Source organism: Dipodomys merriami, unplaced genomic scaffold (assembly GCF_024711535.1).
Source record: "Dipodomys merriami isolate MVZ:Mamm:240054 unplaced genomic scaffold, mDipMer1.0.p SCAF_37, whole genome shotgun sequence".
NCBI lineage: Eukaryota > Metazoa > Chordata > Mammalia > Rodentia > Heteromyidae > Dipodomys > Dipodomys merriami.
This window is the reverse complement of record NW_027205270.1, coordinates 7,985,544-8,004,963: the sequence shown is the minus strand read 5'-3', so window position 1 is coordinate 8,004,963 and position 19,420 is coordinate 7,985,544. Positions and strand designations below refer to the sequence as shown.

Here is a 19,420-nt window from a genome sequence, read left to right as displayed (position 1 = left end):
CCAGGCTATGCCAAAAGCAATTAACCAGGAAGTTCTTGTTTCACAGGAGTGGAAGCACAAAAACATATTTCCAATTCTCAGCTTTTTCTCTATTGATTAAAATGCTAGCCAGAAAAATGTGAGAAAAATGAATTACAGATATGAATTTTAACTTAAGACAAGAAACAGAGATGAAACATCTTGAAACCAAAATTAACTGCCCAATGTAAGCAAACAGAACACAGCAGAGAAAGAACTAGATACAGGAGCCAAAGCCAAAAATCATTAGCCACAAAATGCAGTCTTAACAACCAAACTCACACTGTCTAGTATAAGCATGTTGATGGATCTGTTTTTGTTAAATTTAGATGGTACTATTTTTAAATTGAAAGTATTACTTCACAGACCAAAAAAAAAAAATCATGAGACACCAAATCATTACACCACAATTATTGAAATCTCTTGATAGATCGATCGATTGATTGATTCATTAGCCTATTGAGAGAACAGATTGATTTCAAAGATCAATATTTATTTTCTTTAAAATACTAATTCAGGAAGTGGTGACAGTGAGAGGAAACTTAAAACATTTGCATTGGGGAGGCTAAATTACTAGAAACATGGCTGATCCTTTGTTATTCAATACTTGATTTCTCAGATAATACCTATATCAATTATTGTCAGTAGAATGGTATCAGCAGGATGGTTGAACAGAGAAAACTGGAAATTTCCCTAACACTAAGACATTGTTAACTTATCTTGGAAAAAAATCTAAATATGAAATCTGGATAAATTAGATTGACCCTTCAGAATCATTCTTGAAGTTCTTGATTAAGAAGAGAAAAAAATAAAATAAAATAAAAATAAAAACCACCCTAAGTAGCTGAGGCTTCTACACTTTCCTCCATTTGTTTTTTGTAAAAGTACATTTTTACGAGGTAGCCAGTTTGTGTCCATGAAGATTAGTCTAATCAAATAAATGGAAAATATGATCTTGAGTCTTTTTTTTTCTCTAAATACTGCTCTGAGATTAAGTAGCTATGTATGTTTCACAATACTGTGGCATAGATAGGACTTAGCTAAGGTCACAAACACAATTTAACTTTCACAATGATAAATCATGAGCATTTTAATTGACAAAGTTTATGAACTCTATGAAGTTTAACAATGAGACCATTTCTTTCAAATTGGGTGATATGTACTTTTGTTTATTGTCATCTGTTTCTTCTTTATTTCTCATTCCCTCCCTCCCATCACAGCCCTTGAGTGGCTCATTTCACTTTCATCAATGTCCAGTGCTCCTGATGGACCCTTCTGCTGTATTTTTTCACCTGCTTTCCACTGATTCTATGCCCTTCTCCCAGCTTCCCTCAAATGTGAACATGTGTACATCATATATGAGGTAAAGAATATAGAATCATCTAAAAATGATAAGACAAATGAAGAAGTCCTTTGTTTCCATGTCTTTGAGATTCTTTTCAGTCTGTATGTTATTTTATGCACATATGAAGAGGTGTTTGGATATTACAGTTTGGTGTTATTCTCCGAAGACTCTCCTCTTTTGCTTTCAATGTGTATGGGTGTCTTGAGGCCCATTTGCTTTGTCCTATCTTGTTGTGTTTTGAATATAACATCCACATACCAGAGAGACTGTAAGCTGTTTGTCTCTCTGATCTTAGCTTATCTCACTCAACATGATTTGTTCTAGTTCCACCCATTTCCCTGCAAATGCCATTATTTTGTTGTTTCTAATGGCTGTGTAAAATTCTATTGTATATAGGTATCAATATTTTTTGATCCATTCATGTGTAGTGGGGTTTTGGATTGTTTCCAAATCTTGGATATTGTGAACAATGCAGCAATGAACATGGAAGTGCAGGTGTCCTTGTCTTATCCTGGTTCTTGTTGCTCAGGGTAGATGCCTAGGAGTACTATGGCTAAGTCATAGAGTATGTTTATGTTTAGTTTTCTGAAGAACTTCCAGACTGCTTTACAGAGTGGTTGTATTAGTTTATATTTCCACTAGCAGTGCAATAGGGTTCCTCCTGCCCCATATCCCAGCCAGCATTTGTTGTTGTCTGAATTCAGAATATAGGCATTCTGACTGGGGTAAGGTGGTATCTCAGGGTTTTTTATTTCCATTTCCATTACAGCCAGGTATGATGAAAATTTCCTCATGTGTTCCTTTGCCATTTTTACAGCTTCTTCTGAGAAGTCTCCCTTTAGTTCCCTTGCCGATTAACTGATTGTTTTGTTAGATTTGGGAGGGATTCGTTTCTGGAGCTCCCTGGATATAATGTCCTTTTTCTGATATATTGCTGGTAATTTTTTTTCCAGTTGGTTGGCTGTCTTTCTAGTTTAGTAGCTATGTCTTTAGCTGTACAGAAGCTTTTTATTTTAATGTAGTCCCATTTATCAAGTCCCCTTCCAAACTGTTGTGCCCATGGGATTCTGTTCAGGAGGTTCCTGCCTGTGCCTAGAAGTTCTAGTGTCTCCCCTACTCTGTCCTGCAGTAGTTTCAGAGATTCAGGTTTGATGTTAAGGTCTTTAATCCATTTTGAGTTGATGTTGGTGCATGGTGACATGCTGGGATCCACTTTTAGTTTTCTGCATGTGGTTGCCCAGTTGAAGACACTACGTTTTTTTCAACTGTATGTCTTTGGCTCCTTTGACAAATATCCGCTGACTGTAATATGTAATTTTATTTCTGGATCTTCTAATCTATTCCATTGGTCTTTGGGTCTATTTTTATCCCAATACCAAGCTATTTTTGTTTTTATGGCTTTATTGTAGGGCTTAAAATCTGGTATTGTAATACCTCCTGAATTGCTTTATTTGCCTAGAATTTTTTTGGTTATTCTAGGTCTATTGTTGTTCCATATGAAGTTTTGGACTGTTTTCTATATTTCAGTAAAGAACATCACTGGGATTTCAATGAGGTTGTTTTGAATTTCTATATAATTTTTGGCAGTTTGGCCATTTTCACAATATTGATTCTACCTATCCATGAACATAGAAGGTCTTCCAGTTCCTGGTGTCCCCTTGGATTTTGTTCTTTAGAATTTTATAGTTTTCACTAAATAGGTCCTTTATATCTTTGGTTAGGTTAGTTCCTAGATGTTTATTATTATTGAGACTATTATGAATAGGACTGTTTTCTGTATTTCCCTTTCTGTTTGTACATTGTTGGTGTACAGAAAGGCAACTGATTTTGTGTGTTAATTTTGTATCCTGCTACTTTGCTCAAGTGGTTCATTAGTTCTAGGAGTTTGAGAGTGGAGTTTTTGGGTTGTTTAGGTATAAGAGCATGTCATCTGCAAATAAAGATAGTTTAATTTCTTCTTTTCCTTTGCAGGTCCCATTAATGTCCTTTTCTTGCCTTATTGCTCTGCCTAAGGATTCCAGAACTTTATTGAAAAGGAATAGAGAGAGTGGGCATCCTTGCCTTGTTCCTAATTTTAGAGGAATTAGCTTCACTTTTTCTCCATTTAGTATGACATTTGTTGTTAGTCTGCCATATATGGATTTTATTGTTTTAAAGTATGTTCCTTTTATTCTTATTCTCTCTAGATCTTTTAACTTGAATGGATGTGTTTTTTCAAAAGTTTTTTCTGCATTAATTGAGATAACCATGTGGTTCTTGCCCTTGGCACTGTTAACCTGGTGAATTACACTGATTCAACCAGCCATGTGTTCAACCAGCCATTCATCTATGGAATGAAGCCCACTTGGTCATAATGTATTATTTTTATTTGATTCTGGATTCTGTTGACTAATATTTTATTGAGGAGCTTTGCATCTGTGTTCATCAGAGAGACTGGTTTGTAGTTCTCTTTTTCTGTTTGGATCTTTGCCTGGTTTGGGGATGAGTGTGATATTGGCTACATAGAATGAGTTTGGGATTGCTCCCTCTGCTTCTATTTCATGGAAGATCTTGAGGAGTATGGGTTTTAGTTCCTCTTTAAAAGTCTTATAAAATTCCATGGTGAATCTATCTGGGCCTGGACTTTTGTTTATTGGAAGACTTCTGATTGCTTTCTCTATCTCATTGTATGTTATTGGTTTATTTAGTTCATTTATATCTTCTTGGTACAGTATGAGCCATCTTTATTTATCTAGAAATTTGTCCATTTCTGCTGGGCTTTTCTTCTTTAATGAGTTATATTCTGGAAATAGTTCTTTATGATCCTCTGGTTGTCTCAGGTGTTTGTTGTAATATTTCCTATGACATGTCTAAACTTAGTGATTTGGGTTTCCTCTCTTTTTTTTTGTTACTCTTGCAAGAGGTCTTTCAATTTTATTAATTTTTCAGAAAAAGCTTTTGGTTTAATTAACTTTATAGTTTTAAAAATTTCTATTTCATTAATTTCTGCTCTTGGTTATCTTGCTCCATCTAGTAACTTTACATTCAATTTTTCTTGCTTTTCTAATAGTTTTAAATACATCAAGAGATTATTTATTTGAACAGCTTCTTTTCTGTTGTGTACACTGAGAGCAATGCATTTGCCCCTCAGGACTGCTTTTGCTGTGTCCCAGCAGTTCCATTGTGATGTATTTTCATTTTCATTGAATTGTAGGAACTTTCTAATTTCTTCTTGAATTTGTTCTATGACCCAGGTGTTATTCAGCAGTGTGCCTTCAGCATCCATGTATTAGACAATTACTGTAATATGTTTTGTTTTTGAGAACTAGTTTGATTCCACTGTAGCTGGATAAAATACAAGGGATTATGTCAATCCTCTTGTACTTGCTTAAATTCTTTGTGGGAAACATGATATGACCTATTTTGGAGAAAACTCCATGGGCTGCTGAGAAGAATGTGTATTGTGTCACTGTGATCATGAGTCTTGATTTTCCTTAGATATACCATAGCCCATGCTCATGTGAGTAAATAACTCCTCTCTCTAGAAGATACTTGTGTTTGTTACTTTGGCACTTTTAGCAAACATTTCACTGGTATAATAATGGAAACTCTTTAGAGCCTTTCAATGTTGGTGAACTTGCTTATTCATTGTAATGAAAATACAACACAAACAAAGGAAGAATTCATCGAATTTGAAGGAGCTGAGTACAGTGATAAACACTTTGAATCTGACTAGCTAGAAAGGGGAGGAAAATGAAAATTTTATTGGACATTTTGGTTTAATGGAAGACCTTTTCAATGCAAGATTTTTAATATCCTAAATACTGTATTCCCTTTCCTTAATGCTGTGTACACCTTAAAAACAACAAGTACCATAACTTCTCTTTTTGTTGTTGTTGTTGTTGTTGTTGTTGTTGTTGTTGTTGTCGGTCATGGGGCCTGAACTCTGGGCCTGGGCACTGTGCTCTTCAGCTCTTCTGCTCAAGGCTAGAGCTCTACCACTTGAGCCACAGTTCCACTTCTAGCTTTCTCTGTTTAATGTGGTGCTGAGTAATTGAACCCAGGGCCTCATGCATGCGAGGCAAGTACTGTACCACTGAGCTACCTTCCCAGCCCATCTTTTTTTAATTTAATTTAGGGCTTACAGTTACATACATAAGGTTGTAAATACATTTCTTATCACACATTGTTACCCCTCCCTCATTTTCTCCAACTTTCTTTTCATCCAAAGGCCAATCCCCAAGTTGTAAAGTTAATTTCCAACATATTGTCTCATGAGTATCGTTGTTGCATTGGTTCACCCTTTGTCCATTGTCTCACCATTTTTTGTTACCCTTCCTTCCCTAATTCAGATAAACCTATATACAATATACTTCTCTTGATTGAGAAGGCATCGCACAGGTTCATTCATTACATAATTCCTTCTTAGTGATCATGCCTTATCACATAGGTGGGTACCATACATGTCTTTCTAGCTAAGACTAGGCAGCCCTTCTATTTTTTTCTTTATTCATGAGAAGTCTATAGAGTGACAACATCTCCCAAATTTGAAAGAGAAACACCACAAACTATGGTCATCTACACATTTTCTTCTGCTTGTTTCTTTCACATGTACCATGATTCTTCACAAAATTTTTCTCCAGTTTTCTTATTTTTATTGACTAAAACGTTTTATTTTTGCAGTTTTTCTTTAATATCTTCCAACCTCCCTAACAGGGGTAACATTCCAGCCGTTCTTCTTTCTTTATCACTAATTGGGATTTCTACTCACATTTCTACTGCTTGAAGTTATTAACCAGTCACTTCAGTTTTTTTCAATTGGGTTTCTTCCTCATCAGGTTTTTTTCTTCATTTTAAATATTCTGTATATATTTTATTGCAAAAATAGTGTACAAGACGGTTACAGTTACATCAGTAAGGTAATCAGTACATTTCCTATGGAGCATTGTTATCTCCTCCTTTGTTTTTTCCCTACCACCCCTTCCCTCCTAACCTCCCCAATTACTCCCCCCACCCCATGAAGTTGGAAAGTTCGTTTTCAACATAGTGTCTCCAACATCTCATTGTTACAATGGGTCAACCTATATCCTTATTTCAGCATTTGTTATTTCCCTTCCCCTCCCCAAATAGAAAAATGTATATACAAGATGCAGGGAACCATAATCAAATACAATGACAACAGGGGTTATACCATGGTGGAAGAACATACAAAAGAAACAAAAAAATCACATGATACATATAAGTACATTAAAAACAATAGCAAGAAAGATAAAACCACTTGTGTTTCTATCTTGATGTTCATTTCACTTAGCATCATCTTATATGGTCATACATACATAGCTTTTGTCCTTTGCTGCTTGTCCTAGACATATACTAATTATTGCAGATAAGGGAAATGATGGGATCTGTGCTTCTTTGGGCCTGGCTTACTTCACTTAATAAATTTTTTTCCAAGAAATTATGCTCTTGGAGATACGTTCCAAAACTTAATCTTTACATTATATAAGAGATTGATAATCTGATCTATGTTGTAGTACTAAAGAAATGCTTGCTGCCTTCACAAATAAAGCCTATAGTTATCACAGCTCAGGCTTCAGTGTTCAGGCTGCTCCCATCCTGGTCTCCACCTGCTTCATCTTGTGGTTTCATAGGACTTTGATCATTTACATCAACTTTTTGAAGAGTAAAGACTATGGAGACCCAGGCTTTCTCTCCTGAACCCTACCTGAGAAAGACATGCATCTCCAATTCCCCATATCTCAGCAACTTAGAAAGGAATCTCAGGAAAATAAAATTGTGAGTACCAAGAAGGAACAGGTTTATAACCATTTTTCCCTGCTATGTCAAAACATCCAAACCAAGTAGAGTAATTTTAGAGATACTCTTGTTTTATTCCTATATTAAGTAGTTCTGACTGTGGAAGCTACCTCCTCTCTAGTTAGATTATGAAATATGCAGCAATTGGTCACTTTATAAACTTGTTTCAGTAGTATATAAAAATAATTTGAAGTAATATAATCAGAAAATCTTATATCCAAGTTATCAAGCACTATATCCATAATTGTGGTTCTAAATCTATGATGTTCTGTATAGTGACAATTTCAAGAAGCATGCATAAACTACAGTAAACAGATTATCATGGATTTTGGTATATCTAACAGAGGAAAAAAGATAATCAATCGAATAAAAATAAATAATACAAATGAAAATATAAAAAGAATCCCACTGTGTAAAAACCAGTTAAAATATTTACTAACACAATAAAAAATCTATCTACTAACAAATGAATATTGACACAGAGTAGTTGTTTGCAAAAGAAAATAAATTAGTTTGACATCATTTTCATCCCATTTTATTGAAGTGGCCTAATGTAAGACTAACTGAATAAAAATATTTTTTCATAATTAAAATCTTAATATTTTATAATTTTTCCTTATTTTAAAAATTTGAACACTTTATTAAATTATAATGTTGGGGAATGATTCCTGTCTGGGAATGCTGCCCATATGAAAGATAAAATTTGAAAACCTTATAAATATATTTATGTAAGTCACCAAAATATTCTGGGATTTTTAATAGTTGAGGTGAAATTATTTTTCTGCCATGCTTGAATAAGTCAGCTAAAAGGATTGGGTCTCATCTCTTTACAAAATTCCTTCAGGGGATTTAAAACAAGCTTAAGAATTTTCAGTCGACGGTGTAAATTGGAAGTTTGTGTTAAATAAGCCATTGAAAACTGCAATTTAGGATCAAATTACCAACTCAGCCATTACCATGAGGCTCCAATAATAGATATAGTTTGTAATAACATTATATTCAAGTAATTTATCCTTTTATTTCCTTTTTACATTTAACTAACATGCTACAGGAGGTATTCTCAATGTTAAGAATATTTTCTACACCCCTTCAATTTTTTTTCTTTTCTGAGCCCAAGTAATTACCAGTCCTCTAGGGAATACAAAGCATTAAAAATAAAAAAAAATAAAAATGACATTGTCTTAAGCCCATTAAAATGTAAAACTATACTTTTAGAAGATATTGTGATCTAGTAGATAACTATAATTAAGTTTTTTGCAGAAAAATATATTAGCTCTTCTTAGCTTGGAGTCTTGTCTTTGTAAAGGAGGGAAGAATAGGCATAAGATCAAGAATTTCCTATTTCATAAAGAGCACTTACTGCATCACCAAAAAGACCATCATTATAGTCATTCACTCGAATGCAGCTCAGTAGAAGGATATGCAGAGAATGAAATTATGCTCATAACATTATAGCACACACAAGCATGCACACATTACCATGTGTACACACACAGAAAGCATCAGAAATGAAATCATTAATATTACATCTGACAAGGGAAGTACAGGATTTTCTGGAGTCAGGTGGACACCAAGCCCAGGTGTGTAGGTGTCAGGAAATCTAGAGAAAGTTGAAAACAAAATCAAAGATAAAAAAACTAAAGGATGAAAAGGTACTAAACATTAAAGAAAAGTTAAGAGGAGAGAACTGGGCACATGTAAAATTAGACTCACAAAATTTTAGTTCTTTTTGGACAGATTGGGTAAATCAAACGGAAGTAAAAAGAAAAGGAGAGGAAAAAAGGAAACAAACAAGAAAAAGCCTCATTGAAGAATTTGAGCCTAATTTAAAAATTACTCTGTGACAACAATATTGACAACATCTCCCTCTTTTTTGCAACATCTCTAGTGAATATAAACTCTCGAGATACACAAATATCACTGACATAAATTTACAATAGCTTTAAAGCAAACATGGTGATAACAATAAAGCATATGTTAGTTCACGCTGGGGCACTAGTGGCTCACACCTGTAATCTTAGCTACTCAGGAGAAACTGATTTGAGGATTGAAGCTCCACGCTAGTCAGAGCAGACAAATCAGAGAAAGACATCTACATTTAACTAGCAGAAAACTAAAAGAGGATGTGTGGCTTCAGTGGTAGACTGCCAACTTTGATTAAAAAAACAAAAACTAACTAAATCCATGAGGCCCTGAATTTAACCCTCAATACTACAACAAAATATAAACTGTATTTTGGTAGCAGTATTTCACGAATATATTATTTTGAGTATGATTCTACTAGACAGTGATTTGTTTTTGGTCTGAAAATCAAATATTCAGAGCATCATGAATTCTTATTTGGTTAGTCTGGCAACCATGGTAAGGTGGCAGGGAAGATAGGATTTATTTGCATGGTCAGCTCAATAACACAGAAGTATAATGGTTGCATAAGGAACTTGTAATAGTATGACAGTTTTAATAAAAGGAGGGCCTAATGTTTTGAGAAAACTTGATAACAATTTCTTTGTATATTATATTTAAAGGCTATAAATGTCACTGAGCAGTAATCCTTGAGGACAAAACTTCCACTAACACAAGGTCAAGCAAAATTATTTTTCTAAAGCAAACACCAATTATTTATAGGCACTGTGAAATCATTAATTTTCTCCATGGATACATGAACATGTGTCTCCAACAAATGAATGTAATACACACACACACACACACACACACACACACACATATATATATATATATCAGGACTTTTCCTATGAATATAAAACACTATACATTTCAATCTATAAAAAGAGAAATAGGGGCTGGGAAGGTGGCTCAGTGGTAGAGCGCTTGCCTTGCATGCCCGAGGCCCTGGGTTCAATTCCTCAGCACCACATAAGCAAAAAGAAAAAAGCCGGAAGTGGTGCTGTGGCTCAAGTGGTAGAGCGCTAGCCTTGAGCTGAAGAGCTGAGGGACAGCGCCCAGGCCCAGAGTTCAGGCCCCATGACCGGACCCAAAAAAATAAAAAATAAATAAAAATAAAATAACAATAAAAAAATAAATAAAAAGAGAAATATTATTGCTTAGTTTGGTTACTAGGTATTAAAGCATTGATACTTACTCTGAAAATGTTAGTGGATGTATTCATTCTTGAAATCCCACAACAAACAATTGTTACATTTGCAAATGTCACTGTGAAACAAATACTGCACCATATGATTTCTTTTCACTAATAATTAACATTAGATGGAGGAAATTGACAAAAAGAAAATATACATGCTTCTTTGGAGGGATCAGGAACACATGTGTCTATTTAATGATTTCAATAAGTATTTATCAAACACTTCCTACACCCCAGCTAATAGACAAGAATGTGTAAATTAGAGTGACATCATCCTATCTGGGTGGAGCTTTCCAGACGCACACACAAAGCCATAAGAGAACTACAAATGGGGAATAAATGCTCTGGATGAAGCATGTAGAACATACAGCAGTTTGGACAAGAGACACATACTCTAACAAATAAAAACATAGTAAGCAAAGGTCTTTGTCTCTGTGACTCAGCGAAAGGATACATATCTACTGAAAAGTATAAGGGGATCAATTCAGAAAGAAGACATTGCCATTACCTCACAAGAAGGGAAAGCTTTCGTAATCACTAAGTCATTAGAAGAATGGCTCTTTGATTAAGCCTGATAAGCAATGGCTATTAGCACTGGATAAATGTTGCAGGACATATGCAAAAAATAGTTTTATTCTGAAATGTAATGAAAGACAATTGCAGCTTTGTAAGCAGGAGAATAATATGGTCGAGGTATGTGGGGTTTCCAAGGTTCATTCTGGTTGTTGTATAGAGAAATCAACAGACAGGGAAGAAGAGTAGGATTGGTGGATTATTTGAGTGGTGACTATTGGTCATGGTGAGACAGAATTTAAGTTATTTAGAACCAGAAATTTAGCAGCACAATTGACAGAAGATGGGTAGATATAGGAAAAGAGGAACGAAGAAAAATCATTAGGGAAATCATCCAAGAAAGCATGGTGAACCTCAAAAAATATGTGTAGACTGAGATGCAAATTTCATTTTTGTCCACCCAGTTATGTTCCTGACCATCCATCCAGCAGGGGTGGGTAGGATCACTGGAGGAGCAAATGTAGAAGGCAGAAAACAGAATGCCAGGTCTAGGTTTTGAACAACATGAACACTGAAAGCACAGGCAGAAAAACAAGGTGAAACACATTGAAAATGCACAGCCTCTGGGGTAGGGAATTCCAAGACAAGAGTTCATTCAAAGCCATGTCAAAGAATGACTGAGATTTTTGTTTTCAGAAGGGAAATAAAATAGCTGGCTAGATATTCCATTTCTTCTTTAAAAATTTTAATTTATACTTTATTGTGAAAATACTGTACAGAGGGGTTACAATTACATGGGCAAGTTAATGAGTACATTTCTTATCCTCCTTTGTTTCCCCTTCCCATCCCTTCCCATACTCCCCCCACCTCCCCACCCAAACCTCCCCCCCCCCCACCAAAGTTGTAAAGTTCGTTTTCGACATAACGACTTGTACTTCTCATTGTTGCAATGGGTCCACCTGTATCCTTATTTAAACGACTTGTTTTTCCCCTTCCCCTCCACAAATTATAACAACATCAAATACAGTGAAAACAGGGGTTATACCATGGGGGAGGGACATACAAAGCAACCAAGAAATCATCTTATAAATATGTTAGAAACAATCGCAAGAAAGAAAAAAAAACATTTGAATCCTTTATCTTGGGGATCATTTCACTTAACACCAACTTATCTGTCCATTTCTGCTTGTCTCAGACATATACTAGTTATTGCAAATAAGGGAAACCATGGGACCTATGTTTCTTTGGGCTTGGCTTACTTCACTTAATATAATTTTTTCCAAGACTTTCCATTTCCTAACAAATGAGGCAATGTCATTCGTTCTGATGGAGGCATAGAATTCCATTGTGTATATACACCACATTTTCTTGATCCATTATAGTTATTCCATTTCTTTTGCTGATCTTTCCTCCTTAATTTTGTGAAAGTAATGCTTACCTTTTGTACTTTAAATGGGATACCAAGAAAAGGAAAAGCAGGTATGCTGACATGTCCCCATATGTTATCTCAGATATCTGACAAGCTTTAATTAGTTTGCCAGTTAGAGGCTTCCTGAGAAAATGTAATTCTGTCACACCCCAGTATTCTCTTGTTTGGCATAATTTTTGATCTCTACTTCAGATGAAAGTTCTAAACTGTCCAAAAGACTTAGAAGCAATTTTACTAGCTAATTTCCCACAATTTTCTGTTTGAAATTTTTGAATTGAAATGTATAAGCTCTTTTTAATTATCTTGTTTCAAATATGTAGCAAAACACTTTCTCTTATTTTCATTCATAAATTTAGCTTTACATTCCATTTTTCATTGAAAACATTTTAATATGTCTTTATTGTAATGAAAACTACAGTAGGAAAACAATGTTAAGGGTTGATTTTATTACTAAAGAGAGTAAAAGTAATAGTTATGGCTCAATTGCTGCATTCATTTACATTAGCCATCAAATCAGAAAAACAGAATTTCAATTTAACTGGTTCATTGGAATGTTAAGGAATTTGTTTAGATCATGTGTGCATGTCAGTAAATAACAAGTCTGCAGAATTAGGTGATTCAAACAGAAAAAGGTACTACATCTTACATCATTCTTCACTGCTCCTCCTAACCTCACCCCTTCCCTCAATTTTCTTAATTTGTAGAATATGCATTGAATTTTATGACTGCATTCTCCATTCCTCAAGCTTCCCATACTACTGTGTTGAATGGCAACTTCTTTGTACAACTATTCAAAGACAAATAAAGGAACTACATATTTAATATACAAATATATTCTTCCCATTTCTGCATACTCTTTTTCTCATCTGTTTAAAATTCTTAGCTCTTCCTTTCTTGTCCCTTCAAGTTACTCCCTCACTGTCCTCCATTTTCATCCTACAGATGTTTTTTTTTTTTTTTGGGGGGGGGATCCGGTCGTGGGCCTGAACTCTGGGCCTGGGCGCCGTCCCTCAGCTCTTCAGCTCAAGGCTAGCGCTCTACCACGTGAGCCACAGCGCCAATTCCGGCTTTTTTTTTCTGCTTATGTGGTGCTGAGGAATCGAACCCAGGGCCTCATGCATACAAGGCAAGCGCTCTACACTGAGCCACCTTCCCAGCCCCTATCCTACAGATTTTTCTATTAGTGATTATTGCAACCTCAGAATTTTCAGCTAAGAGTTTGCCAGGGGTTTCACAACCTCACTCAATGTATACCTTTAGATATCATTTAAGTCTCTGTTTCATCATCTGTAAGATGAAGAAAATAATATTGATGTTACCAAGTTGACAACGGGAATAAATGAAAACTTGTAGATGTACCTAGGATGGCAGGAGGCACTTAATAACTACTAAGGAAGCATTAAAACCTTTCCCTTTTTTCTCATTCAAAAGTCTGAATTATCTGTGGTTAGTTATATGTTCATGAGGAAAAGATCCCCTAAAACCAGGGAAATAGGCAGATGATTCTGATGAAAACAAGTTATCTAGTTTAGCATGTGGACCACATATAATGGGTAAGCCTAAGAGCCTAACATACTTGTAAAAGAAACCAGGATAGCTGAGCCCCGCCTTTAGAAAATGTAAGGGAAAAATAAAATAAAAACAAAAACAAAAAAACTTTCAAAATTAAAATTAAGCAATCAACAAACCAAGTTTTAAAGATAGAGTTGCACATATTTTCTAGAACTTGAGGCTTAGATTTTACTTTACACTAAATGAAATTTCATTGACTAGTATTTATAAAATAATCACTGTGCTCAACCGAGAAATTACAGACAATAACTATTTTGATGGGAGAGAAGTTACTCATACCCTTGTTTGCATAGCTGGCTTGTATTCTCAAATCACCATAATATTTAGCAATTTAACTTTGGGTTCTCCAGGCTGATAAGAACAAAGGCAGATGCTGCTGGTTGACTAAGAATGTATGTATGCTGATAAGTGAAGTGCCTCCATGATACAGTGAAGAACTGTGACATGCAGCACCTGGAGACAAAAGAAAGGACTCACTGCATGGCTCAGGTAGTATGCACCTGCTCCTCACAGAAGACTGAGCTCAGAGCAATCACTACCACATCCATGTCAGATCTAATGATTTCATGTCAGTCATCATCCACCAAACCGATGCTGCTATTATTTTCTTTGTTTGTGTAATTGTGTATTTAGTTTGCAAACTGTTCACAAATAAGCAAATATATTACATAATTCCACATTTATATTACTGTAAGTCCCTTTTTAAGATTTGGCACCTTTTTTCATATTAAAAGGGCTCTGTACATTATTCAAGTTTCAAATCATAACCCACACAGCCGGCCCTGTAACAGAAAGAGCATCATTCCCATCTGGTAGTAGACATTAAAATATTGAATATAATCCCCAAACAGAAATTAATATATCTGCAGACAACATAGGAGTCTATTCACCTATATCTCCAAAGTGCCAAACAATGTCTTCCAAACATTCTGCCATTTTATCTTAATGCAAACAAGCATTTCAAATGGAACAACTATCCATGTTTTCTGCAAATATTGTGATAATAAGGTAGTTTGCAAAAGTTCACATTTCAGGGAGGAAATGGCATTTATAAAGCAATAAAATAAGTGATAGGTTTCAATTAAGTATTAATATATGTGATAAAAATGAATTCCTACATCATAACCAAGTTTCTTGAATTGGAATTCCACTATTTATATATGTATATCCATATACACAAACACACATACATATTCACTTTAAAAAGAATGATGTGCTGTTATTAATAAACTGAAGGTATTTTGATGGCTTATGCACATGAAAAAGTTTCCTTTAAAAGAAGTGTGAAGATAGGTTCCTGAAAAGACTAAACATGAAGTTTTCCTATGACCTACCAATTCCACTCCTGGGCATTTATCCAGTGGAAAACAAACAAGGTCTCTCTAAAGCCCACAGCACAACCATGTTCATTGCACCACTACTTACCATTGTCAAGGTCCCCCAGTAGGTGAATGGATCTAGTAAAGGTGGTATATATACCCAATAGAATTCTACTCATCAGGCGCTGGGAAGGTGGCTCAGTGGTAGAGCGCTTGCCTTGCATGCCTGAGGCCCTGGGTTCGATTCCTCAGCACCACATAAGCAAAAAGAAAAAAGCCAGAAGTGGCGCTGTGGCTCAAGTGGTAGAGTGCTAGCCGTGAGTGGAAGAGCTGAGGGACAGGGCCCAGGCCCAGAGTTCAAGCCCCACCACTGGACACCCCCCCTCAAAAAAAAGTATTCTCCTCATCGATCACAATGATATTGTACCATTCATAGGGAAATGGAAACATTTGGGAAAAAATATATTAAGATAAGTAAGCCAGACTCAAAGAAACATAGGTTGTCTGGTATTCCACATTTTTGGCAAAGAGAATGTGCCATGAATCTACAAGTAAAAACATAAACAAAGTAAAAACATAAACAACAACAACAAAACACAGGGACATGATATGATATATACGTCTCAAGTCATTTACATAGAATGAAACCAAGAAGGATATTCTTAGGAGATGATCCCAAAGGCACAATATCTATGTGCATCTGATCACATAAAATAATATTTATCAAAATGAACTCCAAGAAATGAAAACAAAAGGTTTAATTCTTTGCTGCTGATTTTGTTTTCTTTTCCTTTTTCCTTTTTGTTCATTTATCTGCCTTTGGGATGGTAAGTAGGGCACAGACACAGTAGGACAAAGAGTAAACAAATAAAATATGATAGTCACTGGGCACTTTGTTGAAAATAAAGTATACAACTTCTGGGTGGGGACAGGAGAGAAAAACTGGGAGAGAGTGAGGGGAAGGATGACACTGTTAAAAGAGAAATGAACTTTTTATCTGACTTATGTAATGGTAACCCCTCTGGATATCCCTTTTACCTTAACAATAAAAAACGGTAAAAATTAAAGAATTACTTTCTGGCCAGGTGCTGGTGGCCCATGCCTATAATCTTAGTTTCTCAGCAAGCTGAGAAAAAGAAGACTGCAGTTAACAATCTGTGCTGAGAAGTCCAGGAGACTTTGTCTCCAAAACAACCAGCAAATTGCAGGCTTGAAGGTATGGCTCAAGTGGTAGACCATCATCTAAGCAAGCAAACAGACTGAGCTTGAAGCCCTGTTGGTGAAAACCAAAGACAGTTTTGTTTTGCTTGTTTTTGAGCCAGAGAAAGGTCATCCAAAATGAAAACTGAATCTAGTCAGAAAACAATTTAAAAAATTATGAAATGGGGGGTAATATGCCAAGCATATATGATGAATGGAATTAATCAAAGAAATTATGTCAACATTATTTGCTTTTAGCCAATCATTTACCTATCATATATTCTCAATTGACAAAAAAGCACAACTGATTATAATATTGTAGTGTTACCATAGAAACCACCCAAATGTACTAGTGTCTGAATTTCCTTAGTACACCATGAATTAAGGAACTTCTCAACAATGATATTCTTTAGATAACTGGGTAAAGGTTACAGGGTGAACTTATTTTATAATATGATTCTTTTGGTACATCCCTACATACAATGCTACTTTTTGGAAAATGCCAAAAATGTATACATTGTAGTTTATAGCAACCAAGGGACAGGCTCATTCCTTTTCATTTCAGAGTATTGCTTTATTCCTGTAATGCTTTGGCTGAAAAAAAAACTCTCATAATTTTAAAGTGAATGTGATCTTTAATGTACCAAGGGAATTAGCTACTATTATGAGTAATAAAAAGATATATTTATTTAAAAAATTGCATATTTTAGCATTAAATGTCAAATACTTTGCCAGGTACCAGTGACTCACACCTGTAATCCTACTCAGTAGGCTGAAATTTGAGTATCACATATCAAAGACAGCCTGGTAGAAAAGTCCATGAGACTCTTACCTCCAATTAGCAATCAAAAAGGTGGAAGTAGAGCAATGGTTCAAGAGATAGGGCATTAGCCTTTAGTATATAAAAAGCAGAGCAACAGCATGTAGGCCCTGAAATCAAGCCCCAGGACTGGCTCAAAACAAACAACAACAACAGCAAAACTACTTTTCAAAGTATGAAATTGAGTTTAATTTTTTTTAAGTTTATACATTTGTAATCTGTTGGATTTTTGAGATACTTAATATTTTGCATGACTTTTTTGTTGTTGTTGTCGATTGTGGAGCTTGAACTCTGGGCCTGAGTGCTGTCCCTCAGCTCTTCAGCTCAAGGCGAGCACTCTACCACTTGAGCTACAGTGCTACTTGCAGTTTTCTGGTGGTTTATTGAAGTCTGCCCAGGTTTCATTGAACCCTAATCCTCAGATCTCAGCCTGCTGCGTAGCCAGGATTACAGGAGTGAGCCACTGGCACTCGGCTTGCATGAAATTTTAAAATTGCATGTGAAATGCAATAGGTCCACATAGAAGACTCAAAATAATATTGAAAATGATTAGGGAGTTCCTTAGGCGATTTCTTTAATATCAGGCTAGTTTAGGACAGCTCATTAAACACCAATATTATTTAATTAGATGCCATTATTATTTCTCAAGTAGTAGAGTTAGCTTTGTATAGAAAATAACAATTTAAGCAATTTTTGTTTGAATTTACTGGAATGGTCTGTTCTTCATTAGCTTACTAATAACGAGGGTTCAATTTCCCCAAACTTTAGAGATCTATGACTTAATTATACTTGCTTAACTATAATAAGTTGATCACTATTCTTATAAACATGTCTTGATGTTTTTAATAAACAAAATTCTCAGTGGAATCTACATGTTAAACAATAAATCTGGGTTCTAATAAGGCTGTTACTATCAAGAGGCAAAGAATATGTTTTATTATAAGCATAGTGTAGACATTTCCATAATCACTCAAAAGCTCAATTTTATTTTCCTTTGAAAAATCTTAAGAGTAATAAATTATTATCCACATTATTTTAGGAGGGGTTAAGTGACATACACAAGATATCAACATACAGAAGTTTCAAAGCTTGGGCAAACAGAATCCTACCCCAGTGACATGCAGAGAATTATAAGGTTGACAAACTACAAAATAAATATTAATTTAAAACAGTTAAAGACATTCACAACTTTTTAAGTATGTAGACTTTTTTATCTTTGGCTTTTTAGCTATTTTGTATAGATGAAAATTACATATTTTATATACTCATAACTAGCTAACTTTATCCTCATATCACTCTCAATATACTAAATCTTATTAGAAATAGAGGTCTGATTTTTTTTCCAATCCAAAATGGACATTATAAATTCACTTAGTTTTATACATGAATCCTATTGTGAGCTCAAGTTTTTATTAGGAATAAATGCAAAATTCTATCAGATGTCTTTTTTAACATCTAATGGCATATTGATATATTAAAATTGTTATTAGACATAGACTACCAATATTCTAATTTTAAAACTGTCTGGCCTATTTGGGTAAGCCCAAGTTACTGGAGTCCTTATTAGAGGGAAGTGGAAAGGCCCATGTCAAACAGGAACTATAAGAAGTCACAGAGGTCAGAGAAAGCAATGTGGAGATGTCAGATTGCTGACTTTAAATACAAAGGAAGAAAGTAAAGTGTCCTTTGTCGGCTACAAAAAAGCAAAGAAACAATTTTTTCCTAGAGTCTCAAGCTTCAATTAGAACTTCTGACCTCTAAAACTACCAAACAATAAATTTGTTTTGCTTTAAGCAGTTAACTTTGTGAAAATTTGTTAGAATAGCTATAGCAAACCAATAAAAATAACCCCTAGCTTCATGTGATCTAATAATTTCCTTTTCATACATAACAAAAGCTTACAGTTTCCTTTCCCAGGATTTTCAGTGTTACTGTTCAAAAGGGCATGATTAAAGGGACACTAAAGAAATTAACTTTCAAAACTTCAAATCCTGGTGATATTTTCGCTATTGATAGTTCATCTGTGTAAATGTGACATCTCATCATTGCAATGGATGAATTATGTCTGGTAAACTGATAGAAAAGCAGCTCGATAAATATAACAATATTCTTAAGTAGTAAATATAGGTTTTCTGAACTGTGCATTAGCACCTGAAAGCCAGTGACCGGTGGCTAGTTTTAGACTTTGAAGCCATTACTACAATTGAGGGGCCTCCTTCACCTTATTTTTTTTTTAATCCCATGAATCATTTCATAAAGCCATTTCAAACCTTATAAGGCAGTGAGAGATAGTCCATTACTCAGGAAA

General features: G+C 35.0%; 1 protein-coding gene across 3 annotated transcripts in view; it reads right to left on the bottom strand.

Annotated features, from left to right (window-relative positions):
• Positions 1–19,420, bottom strand: part of Ctnna2 (catenin alpha 2) — a 1,104,669-nt gene that overhangs the window by 932,023 nt on the left and 153,226 nt on the right. The gene's annotated exons all lie outside the window — the stretch shown is intronic.